Source organism: Macaca mulatta, chromosome 3, assembly GCF_049350105.2.
Source record: "Macaca mulatta isolate MMU2019108-1 chromosome 3, T2T-MMU8v2.0, whole genome shotgun sequence".
NCBI lineage: Eukaryota > Metazoa > Chordata > Mammalia > Primates > Cercopithecidae > Macaca > Macaca mulatta.
The window spans coordinates 51,488,550-51,500,751 of record NC_133408.1 but is presented as its reverse complement, the minus strand read 5'-3'; the positions used below and the strand labels follow the sequence as shown (position 1 = coordinate 51,500,751).

Below are 12,202 nucleotides of genomic sequence, written 5' to 3'. Positions count from 1 at the left end.
GAAGTTCTTGGACCATGGAGCTGTGAGCAGGGAGGCATGGGAACCAAGGAGACCCAAGTGTTTCTCCTTTTCTGAGATGGGGGAGTTACTGAGGTCAGGAGTTAGAGACCAGCCTGGCCAACATGACAAAACCCCATCTCTACTAAAAATACAAAAATTAGCCAGGTGTGGTAGTGCACATCTGAAATCCCAGATACTCGGGAGGCTGAGGCAGGAGAATCCCTTGAACCTGGGAGGCGGAGGCTGCAGTGAGCCAAGATCGTGCCACTGCACTCCAGCCTGGGCAACAGAGCGAGACTCCATCTCAAAAAAAGAAAAAAGAAAAAAAGATGGTGAGGATATTGGGTCACTGATGGGAAAACAGGGCAGACAAACTAGCCTGGGGCTGTCTGGGAAGAGGAAGAGTGGGTTGCGGGTGTGGGGATACCCTATGGGCAGGGAAAAGGTTCACAGCAATCATGGCACAGAGAGGTGCCTCTCCTTTGACAAAGAGAATCTGAGGCCCAGAGAGGGTTGGCAGCTTGCCCAGGCACACACAGTGGCCGGGGTTAGAGCTGGGCACTGGAACCAGGACCCCGACTTTGAGATATGGGCTCAGCATACCCAGGAGACTGTACCACTCTTGGCTTTAACCTTCATTTCCTGTGCCCACATTGTGGTACCTGGTGAGACCACCTGGCTGTCTACACCTCCTGACTTTTTCAGAGCCTCTTTTCTCTTCCGCAACCTGCTTATAATACCCACCCATCAGCCCTCCTGAGCCAGCTTAGTCATGGGCCTCAAATTCCCTGGAACCCACTGACTTCTCCCCGCTCACCTCAACCAGGCCCTGCCACTCTCATTATGCACTTGACCCTTGACCCCTCTGTAGTGCAAGCTTTGTACTAAAGTGCAAGCTTCCCTTTCTCTGAGTTTTGCAGGCTATCCTTCTAGTTCCTCCTGTTTGGGATTCATTCCCACCCTATCTGCCAAAATCATTTACACGCTGATGCAGGGTGGGGAATAGGGGGCAGCCAAGGGTTGGAGGAAAGTTGAGACAGGGTCTCACTCTGTTGCCCAGGCTGGAGTGCAGTGGGGCGATCATGGCTCACTGCAGCTTCAACTTTCTGGGCTCAAGTGATCCTCCTCCCTCAGCTTCCTGAGTAGCTGAGACTACAGGTGCATGCAACCAAGCCCAGATTATTTTAATTTTTTTTTGTAGAGACGGGGTCTTGCTATGTTTCCCAGGCTAATCTTGAACTCCTGGCCTCCAGCCATCCTCCTGCCTCAGCCTCAAAGCCCTGGGATTATAGGCATGAGTCACTGTGCCCAGCTGGAAATATTTTTTCTTAGGACATCACCAAATGATCCTACATTTCATTTAAAAGAAAACACCAATGACAACTGTTTTAGAATTCCAGGACAAGAGGAGAAATGAAATGAAGTAAGACCTTGCAAATATTGATATTAAGAACAGTGTTTATTGTACACCTACAAGTGTGGCAGGCACCAAGCCAAGTGCTTCACAGAGATTATCAACCTGTGCTCACTATAGCCCTAGATGAGGTTGTTGCTGGGGGAGTCTCCACCACTACCTCTACCTCATATGTCAAAGGACTTTTGCTAAAGGAACATTCCTGTCCTTGCTTTCCATCCTTGTTTCTCCTCTCTCAGTATTTTCTGCTGTGCTCCATAGTAATTTTCTGGGCATGGGGTTTATCTGAGAAAGTGTGTGTGTAGTGAAGACCTAGGGCATCTGGTACTACCTATGACTAGGGTGCTTGAGTCTATCTAAAGCAGGGGTGAATGTCAGAATGCCCACTGAGGCTTTGTCTTTTATCTTGTTTTTTCCATCATTATCTCTTTCATTTCCTTTTCCTGTCTTATTGCATTGGCTAGGAACTCTAGTGCAATGCTAAATACAAGTTGTGACAGTCGATAGCAATCACCTCTACTCAATAATAAGGCTGATGTTTTATCAGCCATCTGATGTCTATATCTAATTCTCAGTTTGCTCTGAATGTGTGAGGGAGATAATACAGGCCTGTGTATTAGTTTGTTCTTGCACTGCTATAAAGAAATGCCTGAAACTGGGTGATTATAAAGAAAAGAGGTTTAACTGGCTCACAGTTCCACAGGCTGTACAGGAAGCATGGCTGGGGAGGCCTCAGGAAACTTACAATCATGGCAGAAGGGTGAAGGGAAAGCAGGCATGTCTTCACATGGCTATAGCAAGGGGAAGAGAGAGAGAGGGAGGTGCTACACATTTTAAACCACCAGACATCACAATAACTCACTATCACGAGAACAGCACCAAAGGGGAAATTCCCCCATAATGATCCAATCACCTCCCACCCGGCCTCACCTCCAACTTTAGGGATTATAATTTGACATGAGATTTGGGTGGGGAAAGAGAACTAAACCATTTCAATCTCCCAGAAGTCCATTTTACAGATAAGGAACTGTGAAGTAACTCGCCCAAGGTCACACATTTATTAAGTGGCAAAGCTCTTATGTGGATCTCTGCCAGTTTGACTTCAAAGCCCATAATCTTAACTACTGTGCTATAAAGTCTTCCATAAAACGTAGTCTAAGGGAACAATCATTTAATAGCATGATGCTGGAGTAAGATCAGGGATACGCACCGTTCGAATAGGTTACAAAGCAGCAATTATGTGTAAGAACCAATGCTACATAAAAATGCAATCCATGATAACACAAGCATTACACAATGATGGGAAATGGAGCAGGCATTTGACTGGGAGCAAATAAGCTAACACTTTATATCTAACACTAAAATGACCTCCAGACAGATTATAAAGTTAAAACTTATATAAATAAGTAATAAAATTCTAGACTAGCTAGTAGGAAATAAATCGAATTCTTTTTTAGCCTCTGGAAAAGCGTTCATAACTTTTCCTTAACTTCCTTAACGTTCCTTAAATTTTCTAAGGAGTTTCATAAATGTTCTAGCAAAAGAAGAAATCATACGGAAAAAGATGAACCTGTTTGACCATGTGTTGAGTGGTGTTGTGGGATGGCGAGGGGGTCCCCAGGAGTGCCCCTACTGAGGATGTGGCAGGAGTGACCGACCGTGTAGGAGGAAGCCACGGCAACCAGCAGTGTCCATCATTTTTGAAGGCCGAGAAATGACACCAACATACTTTCGTGATTGCCACGTTGCACTCTCTGGAATTCCCCCACCCCGGCAGCCTTTGGATGCTCACACAAGTCACACCCTTAGGAACACTTACACCCTTGATCGTGCACAAGACCATACACCCTTGGAGTTCCACAAATGCACTTTCCCTCGGCTTCATGCACCCATCGGTCTCCCACAGAAGTGCTCCTTTGGGGCCAGGCATGGTGACTCACGCCTGTAATCCCAGCACTTTGGGAGGCCAAGGTGGGCAAATCACTTGAGGTCAGAAGTTCGAGACCAGCCTGGCCAACATAGTGAAACCCCATTTTTACTAAAAAATATACAAAAATTATCTGGGCATGGTGGCTCACGCCTGTAATCTCAGCACTTTGGGAGGCCAAGGTGGGCAGATTATTTGAGGTCAGGCGTTCAAGACCAGCCTGGCCAACATGGTGAAACCCCGTCTCTACTAAAAGATACAAAAATCAGCCAGGCATAGTGCCTGTAATCCCAGCTACTCAGGAGACGGAGGCAGGAGAATAGCTTGAACCCAGGAGGCGGAGGTTGCAGTGAGCTGGGATCGTGTCACTGCACTCCAGTCTGGGCAACAGAGCAAGACTCCATCTCAAAGAAAAAAAAAAAAAGTCATCACTTATAAGGTGCATCAGTTGTAAGGTTTCCTATGCCCTCTGCAGAGGAGGTACCACTCCCGCAGGGGTGAGTGCACCCACACGGCAGCCACGCCAAGTGCCTGCCCTTCTCCCTCGGCCCTCGCTTCTCTCTTCCTGTCCGGTAACCTACACACAACGCCCTGTCCAGCTGCACACCCACAACAGGGCAGAGACTTCTGAAGGGCGGCCAGTGTTGGGAGACGATTCTACCCGCCGCTGGTGCCCCTGATACCCGGCGGGCTGCATGTCCCCAAACCAGATGACTGGGCTGCTCCCTCACCCAGGGTCCCCTGTGACCAGGGACAAAGCTTCAAGCCAGGTTCAGGCCCTCTCTGGGCTTCAAATGCACTGGCCCTTCCAGGGACTTCCCCTGCAAGACTGTGATCTCATGGGCCCTTTCCCCAGCTGGGACTGGACAAGGAGCCAGCCCTCGGGCACCGGCCTCGTTGCCGCCCACCTCGAAGTCTTCGTGGAGGGCAGAACATGTTTTTAAAACACAAAAAACTCATCCTGTCTGAACCGAACATTTTTCTCTGCTTGTTGAACAACACCATTTACATTCCTGGGCCAGTCGGCGGCCAAGATATTTATAGCCCTGCCCTGGCACTCCATCTTGCCTAATTGGCGTGGCCTGACGGGGGCCCTATCCGTCCTGGTAAGTGGGCCTCTCACCAGCCTCCAGCGGGCCCTCTGCCAGCCCAGACGTTCCCAGGCCTGGGTTGGGGAGGTGGCCCTCACCCTGTCTGCTGCCCAGGCCCCTCTCCAGGGGGCTTGGTCATGCCAGGGAAGCCCCCAAGAGCAAACAACTGGCCCAGGCCACCTGGACCGTCCAGCCCAAGGGTGGCTGGGGATCACTGACAGCATTTGCCCAGACATTCCCAGGCATCCACGCTGCCCTCAGCCTCCCTGTCACCCACACTCCATCCCCCGAGCTTACAGAGGAAGCCCTGTCACTCCGCTGCCTGATGACCTCATGGTCCCCTGTCCCACAGGATGGAGCCTCAGCTCCTTTGTGGGCTCTGGAAGGACCATCACTGTTTGTGCAGTGACAGCCCTGCCACTTCTCGCTCTCTGTCCCAGTCATGAGGAGGGACATGATGCTTCCTAACAAGGGAAGCCGGGCTCCAGGCCTTTTTTTTTTTTTTTTTTTTTTTTGAGTCTGAGTCTCTCTCTGTGGCCCAGACTGGAGCGCAGTGGTGTGATCTCGACTCACTGCAATCTCTGCCTCCTGGGTTTAAGTGATTCTCCTGTCTTAGTCTCCCAAGTAGCTGGGACTACAGGCATGCACCACTAACGCCCAGCTAATTTTTGTACTTTTAGTGGAGATGGGGTTTCACCATGTTGGCCATGCTGGTCTTGAACTCCTGACCTCAAGCGATCCCCCCCGCCTTAACCTCCCAAAGTGCTGGGATTACAGGTGTGAGCCACCATGTCCGGCCAGCCAACCCATCTTCTGAGGCTCAGTTTCCACATCTGAAAAATGGGAAGCTATAATACTCCCTGCCTCATAGGGTGGTCGAGTTAGATCCAGTAGGAGAAGCACTACATAAGTGCTAGCTGCTTGAAAAATTTTTTTCATTTAGAGACAGGGTTTAATGCTGTTATTATTATATTACGTCATTACGCTCTCAAGCTGTCATATCAGTTGCAAATTCATTCAACAGATGTGAGTGGCTTTCAGGGGCGCAGCAGTGAGTGAGACTCATAAGGCTCCTGCCCTCATGGGTCTTACAGTTTTTGGTGGCAGAGACAAAAGGTGAACATGCCTTTATAAATTAAGGTAAATTCCCATGAAGGAGACACACAAGGGGCTCTGAGGGAAAAGACTTGGGGAAACCTAGTTTGGGTTGCTGAAGAAAGTAAGCTCTGGCTAGGTGTGGTGGCTCACACCTGTAATCCCAGCACTTTGGGAGGCCAAGGCGAGTGGACCACTTGAGCTCAGGAATTCGAGGCCAGCCTGGCCAACCTGGTGAAACCCCGTCTCTACCAAAAATACAAAAATTACCTGGGTGTGGTGGTGGGCGCCTGTAATCCCAGCTACTCGGGAGGCTGAGGCAGGAGAATCGCTGGAACCCGGGAGGCAGAGGTTGAAGCGAGCCAAGGTCATGCCACCGCACTCTATCTAGCCTGGGCGACAGAGCGAGACTCTGTCTCAAAAAAAAAAAGAAAAAAGAAAGTAAGTAAGCTCCAAGCTGAGACCTAAAGTATGAGAAGGGACCAGTGGGGAAAGAATCACAGAAAAGAGCATCCAGGCAGAGGGAACAGCGTATGCAAACACACAGATTCCAGGGGAAAAGAATTGGGGGAGAGTGAAACTGGGGGAGGTGAGGCCACACCAGGTCATGGTGAACCTCCGAGCCATTTGGATATTGTTGATTTTGGTGCAAATGCAATAGGAAGCCCTTGGAGAAAGGGGTGGTTTAAGCAAGAGAATGTCTATGGGGCCTGATTTACACTGTCTGCAGATTATTCTGGCTGGAGGGGGTGGAGAGGAGGCAGGGAGGCAGGGAGGAGGCTGTGCTGGCCTCCAGGGCCGAGTTCGTGGTGGCTTGACACAGGGGTGGCAGCGAGAACAGAGGGAAGTAGATTTGGGATTTATTTTGGAGGTAGAATTGATGAGTCTTGGCGGTGGCCAGGGTGTGGGTGGTGAGGGCGGGACCATCCGAAGATGCCTCCCAGTTTTCTGGCTGGAGCCATCAGGCAGACGATGGTGCCACTTCCCGAGATGGGGAAGTCACAGGGAGGGGCAGGCTGGGGAAGAAACCAAGAGTTGACTTTTGGACGCATTATGTTTGAGCTGCTATTTGTCCTGCCTGGCTAGTGACTGACAGAGCTCCGTGGGCCTCAGAGTTACAGAAGTCGCCCCTGTTCCCCTGTGGTCCCTGCTCACATGTGGCCCCATGAGGTGTTTCAAAGCAATGAAATTGTTCGAGCATCCTCTAGCCCCCTTTCTTGGGGCCAGCACCATCTTCCCAGGGGTAGAACTGACTCACTCCAACCACTTCATTCTTTTTTCTTTTTTTTTTGTTTTGAGACAGAATTTGGCTCTTGTTGCCCAGGCTGGAGTGCAGTGGCGCAATCTCGGCTCACCACAACCTCTGCCTCCTGGGTTTAAGCGATTTTCCTGCCTCAGCCTCCCGAGTAGCTGGGATTACAGGCATACACCACCACCACGCCCGGCTAATTTTGTATTTTTAGTAGAGACGGGGTTTCTCCATGTTGGTCAGGCTGGTCTCGAACGCCCAACCTCAGGTGATCCGCCCGCCTTGGCCTCCCAAAGTGCTGGGATTACAGGCGTGAGCCTGGCCCCAACCACTTCATCGTGAAACAATGAAGGACCTCAGCCTTGTTCACAGGCTCAGTGGGAAGGTGTCTCTGTTGGGATCCCCTGACTGCTGTGAACTCCAGGCCTTGGGCCTGTCCCCCTTTCCTGTCCCCCTACTTCAGCTCCCACCTCCTGGATCTGCTCTGCAGAACTCTATCAGTTTTTTAGAGACAGGGTCTCTGTTACCCGGGCTGGAGTGCAATGGTGGGATCACAGCTCCCTGCATCCTCGAACTTCTGGGCTCAAGCCATCCTCCAACCTCAGCCTCCTAAGTAGCTGGGATCACAGGCATATGCCACCATGCCTGGCTTTTAAATTTTTATAGACACGGGGTCTTGCTATGTTGCCCAGGCTGGTCTTGAACTGGCCTCAAGCAATCCTCCCACCTCAGCCTCCCAACGTGCTGGGATTACAGGCACATGCCATCATGCCCAGCTAATTTTTAAATTTTTATAGAGAGGGAGTCTTGCTATGTTGCCCAGGCTGGTCTCCAACTCCTGGCCTCCAGCAATCCTCCAGCCCCAGCCTCCCAAAGTGCTGGGATTACAGGTGTGAGCCACCACACTTAGCCCTGCAGGACTCTTTAGAACCACATAGACTCCAGTTTGAACCCCGCCTCTGCCATCCATATCTACCAGTTATGTGAGTGTTCTCCGTCAGTGGAATGGGGTAAAGAACAGTGTTCCCTCAGGGGTGTGGTAAGCATTCATTGAGATAATGCTTATAAAGGTTTCATGCCAAAGCTACTGAAAGGCAAGTGTGAAATTTGTTGTTTTTATTATTTAGTATTGCCTGATCTCCCACCCAAGCCCACCGTAAAGGTGTGATTATGATATCCACAAGCCAGAGGCCCCCACCACCTTCTTGTCTTTTTCTGCCTCACCCCGACCCATCCCACAGCAACCTTACAAGGCTCTGATGGTGGGATTCCAGGCATCATCAACCAATGAGAAGGGAGGGGGCACTGAGTCACCCCATATTGGCACGTGGCAGCCTCTGGGGGCTGTGGGCAGGGCTGGCCTCATCTGGTGACTGGGGAGGGAACTGGCAGAAGGCCGGGGAAGGGGGACAATGGGCCTTTGTCTTTGCCGAGGTTTCTCCGTCCAAGATGCTCCAGCCCCTAGACAAACATGACCTCATTCCTCCTCCAGGCTCCAGGACCCAGGGCAGAGGCAGGCTTGGAGTTGGACGCACCCACCCCATTTCACAGACTGGAAAACTAAGTCGCACAAGGAAAGAAGACAAGAGGACACCGAGGCTCCAGCCCTAGAACCCAGCCAGAAGTCATGCCCTCCTGGGTTGCTGAGCCCAGGGAGGGGACTCACAAGAGGACCTTCTAGGCAGCAAAGGTCTAGCTATTCCGCAAGCTCCTGGGACAGACAGGTTGCACTTGGATCTGCTACTCACAGCTGTGTGGCTCTAAGCAGCTTACTCACCTTCTCTGGGCCCTGGTTTCTGGATCAGAAAGAGATGCAGGCCTGGCAGCCTCTTTCTTGCAAGGTTATGGTGCCCTTGGAGATCGCTGCTAAGAATTCAGACAGGCCTGCTTCAAGCCATAGCACCTGCGCTCACTGCTCTGCCTTTAATGGGGTGATCTTCTGGGGAAGACAGTGGGGATTAAGGCCCATCCCACACAAGCCTCCAGGGTCCACACACATCCCTCTCTTGCCAGCGGCTCTGCAGTGACAAGGCCTGGTAGGAGTCTGGCATATCTTTCTGGTAGCTTCCTAAGTGACATTCTCCCACACTGGCCCTGCTGGGCTTTCACCCCCTGCCCACAGCAGCCCTCACTTCCTATGCCGATACCCCCTCCCCAGAGGGTCTTCTCCAACCTGGTCTCCATCACCCCAACCATCTGGGGACACCCCTGCACCCGAAACCTCAGCAATTCAAGTTGCAAGATGCCAGCGGGAGGGACTCCCAGCCATTCTCTCAGTCTCATCTCTAAGATGGGATAGTGGGGCTGGGCATAGTGGCTCACAGCTGTAATCCCAACACTTTGGGAGGCCAAGGCAGAAGGATGACTGGAGGCCAGGAGTTCGAGATCAGCCTGGGCAATATAGCCAGACCCTATCTCTACAAAAAAAGTTTAAAAATTAGCCGGGCATGGTGGTGTATGGTCCCGGCTACTTGGTAGCCTGAGGCAGGAAGATTACTTGAGTCCAGGAGTTCAAGGCTGCAGTGAGCTATGTTTGCACCACTGTACTCCAGCCTGGGTGACAGAGCAAGACCCTGTCTCTAATAATAAATAGAAAAAATGGGGCCGAGTGCAGTGGCTCATGCCTGTAATCCCAGCATTTTGGGAGGCTGAGGGGGGTGGATCACCTGAGGTCAGAAGTTCGAGACCAGCCTGCCCAACATGGCAAAACCGCGTCTCTACTAAAAATACAAAAAATTAGCCAAATGTGGTGGCGGGCACCTGTAATCCCAGCTACTCGGGAGGCTGAGGCAGGAGAATCGCTTGAACCCAGGAGGTGGAGGTTGCAGTGAGCCGAGATTGCGCCATTGCACTCCAGCCTAGGCGACAGAGCAAAACTCCATCTCAAAAAAAAAAAATAAATCAACAAAGAAATAAATAATAAATAAGTAAAATGGGATAATGGTAATTCTTGGGGATGTGGGAGCATTGGGTGAGAGAGGAGACTCCAGGGACCTGCACAGGACTGGACACAGAGTAGATGCTTATGAAATGACAGGCGTATTAATACCAACTATTCGTCCTTCTCAAAAGTCATTCAGAACAACCTCCCAAGTCATTTACAGAAAGTAAAACCAGAGAGGGTTAGCTCTCAGCTGTCGTCACACAGCCTGTCAGTGTCAGGGCACGGTGCAGACCCGGCCCCCAGGTGCTGCCCTGGGGGTTCTCAGGCCGGGCCCTGGTTCTCAGCTCAGGGACCAGGTGAGGGAGGAGGGCGAGTGAGGCTGGAGACCGACCCAGGCTCTGGCCTTTCCCTTGGCCCCGTCTTCCACCGCGGCTGCATTCCCAGTGAGATAAACAAGGGATCAGTGGGAACAAAATGGATGAAGTAACGGGGAAGATATGAGCGGCCGCGCCCAGCCCCCAGCCCGCCCCACCCGCCTGCCCGCCAACAGGGACGGCTTCAGGAGAGGCATGGCCGGCCCCTGAGTCTCAGCCTGTGCCAGGCACTAAGGGTGCTCAGTGCTGGCCAAGCCCTGCCTGATCCCCGGGCTCAGGTGGCAAACCCCCCGTGGTGCCCTTGGACCCTCCCTGGGCCCTGTCCCTACGCCCCACCCTCCCTAAGCTGGGATTATTTCAAATCCCCTCCACCAGACTTTTGGAGGAGACAATTGCACGCTCCCAAGTGCAAATTCAGAGCCCCAGGGCTGTCTGGAGCGGACATAGGATTTGCCACCCTGGCTCAGCTGGCCTGGGGTTCAGCCTGACGCAGCCTGTCCGTGTCTCTGGGGCACCCGCAGTGCCTTGCTGCCTGGGGCCAGCTCCCTGCCATGGTGGAGGGGCTGTGTGTGCCCAAGGCCTCCCCAATCCGGGTGCCAGCTTCCTGCCCCTGCAAATTTCTGCCCATCCTGACCTCTCCAAGGAGCCTGGAACTCAGGAGGGGCGTCTCCAGGGCCAGATGGGAGGCTGGCACTGCTGCCAAAGCCTGGACACCCACCCAGCCGGACACCACCCCGGGTACCTTCCCCTGCTGAGACATAGACAAAGAGCGAGTGTGTTGGCTGGACAGGGCTCCACCCGCCGGCTGTGAGCAGCCAGGACCTGCAGCCTTGGGCCAGGGACCCCAGAGGCTCAACATCCGCCTCTGCTTGCCTCAGAAGGAGGCAAGAAATGAGTTCTCCGCCTGCCAGTAAACATCACTGGAGCGCCCACCGGTGCCCTAAGCTGGGAGCCTGGCAGGGATGGGATGTGCGGTGGGCATCCCAGGGCCTGCCTGGCTCACTCCAGCCTCAGTGGCCCTCAGTTAACAGTCCCCAAACTGCCCCAGGCCCTGACCAGGCTAAGAGGAGGCTGTCTCTCTCCCCTCTCAGGGTTTTTGCAATCAACAGGGCTGGAGTGGTGGAGTCCCAGACCCCGGAATCTGCATTCTGGGACTCCTCGGGTGATATGAAGGCAGGTGTTCTCCGAGCACACCGGAGAGACTCCACTCTGGACGCTTCCCCATTTCCCCGTCCCCTCCCCGGCTTCAGAGGGCCCTGTCCCTACCTGCAGAGGGAGGCTCCTTCATCCCAGCTTCCCCGGTACTCAGGTCCCCACTTTGCCGGCTGACTTTCTGCCCCCCCACGCCCAAGGCATCCTCTGTTATGACCACGGAGACCCACATTGGTTTCCCCAGCACACAACCACCTTCCCTCTTCGCGAGCTGGTTCCTCGGTCGGAAACGCTTGTTTAGTGGTCTCCTTTCTACCCAAAATATTCCCACTCAGCCTTGCAGGCCACCTCCTATGTCGCCTCCAAGAAGCCTTCCTTGATCTCCGCCCAGTCCGTGCGGTCCCTCTGTTCTAACATATCTTCTACTAGCGCTCATCACACCGGAGTAAAATCGCCTCTCCTCTGGCTAGGAGCTTGTCAAGAACTGAGGCTGTGTGTGAACCTCCCACACTGAGCCAGCCAAGGGCTGCTGGCTGAGCAGGACAGGCCACGGGACAAGGCCACCCCCTAAGCTACGACAACACACTTGCCCAGACTCAGACGTCTCAGGGGACATCACGTGTGGAGCGTGGGGGAAAGGGACTGACATTTGCCGAAGTCCTATGATGTCCTATGTTCTCTTGTCCCCTTTCTTCAAAGGAGAAGACTGAGTCCTAGGGAAAGGAACTGACTCGCCCAGGGTCACTCAGCTCAGAGGTGGTGAGGTTGGCCTGGGAACCCCTGTAATCATTCTTCAAACCTCGTTGCTCCCATGCGACCAAAGTCTCCAGCTCACCCCGTCCCCTACCCAGCAGGACACACACTGCATGAAATTAAGAATAATTCTAGGCCGGGTGCGGTGGCTCATGCCTGTAATCCCAGCACTTTGGGATGCCGAGGCGGGCGGATCACCTGAGGTCAGGAGTTCGAGACCAGCCTGACCAACATGGAGAAACCTCATCTCTACTAAAAATACA

At 52.8% G+C, this 12,202-nt stretch overlaps 1 long non-coding RNA gene across 1 annotated transcript; it reads right to left on the bottom strand.

Moving 5' to 3' along the window:
* Positions 1-7,870: 7,870 nt before the first annotated feature.
* LOC106997361 (uncharacterized) lies at positions 7,871-10,092 on the bottom strand. Its single transcript, XR_001443516.3, has 3 exons — positions 9,879-10,092; positions 8,554-8,712; positions 7,871-8,237 (listed from the first exon to the last, which is right to left on the bottom strand). It is a non-coding gene; the product is annotated as an uncharacterized LOC106997361 (long non-coding RNA).
* Positions 10,093-12,202: the final 2,110 nt, after the last annotated feature.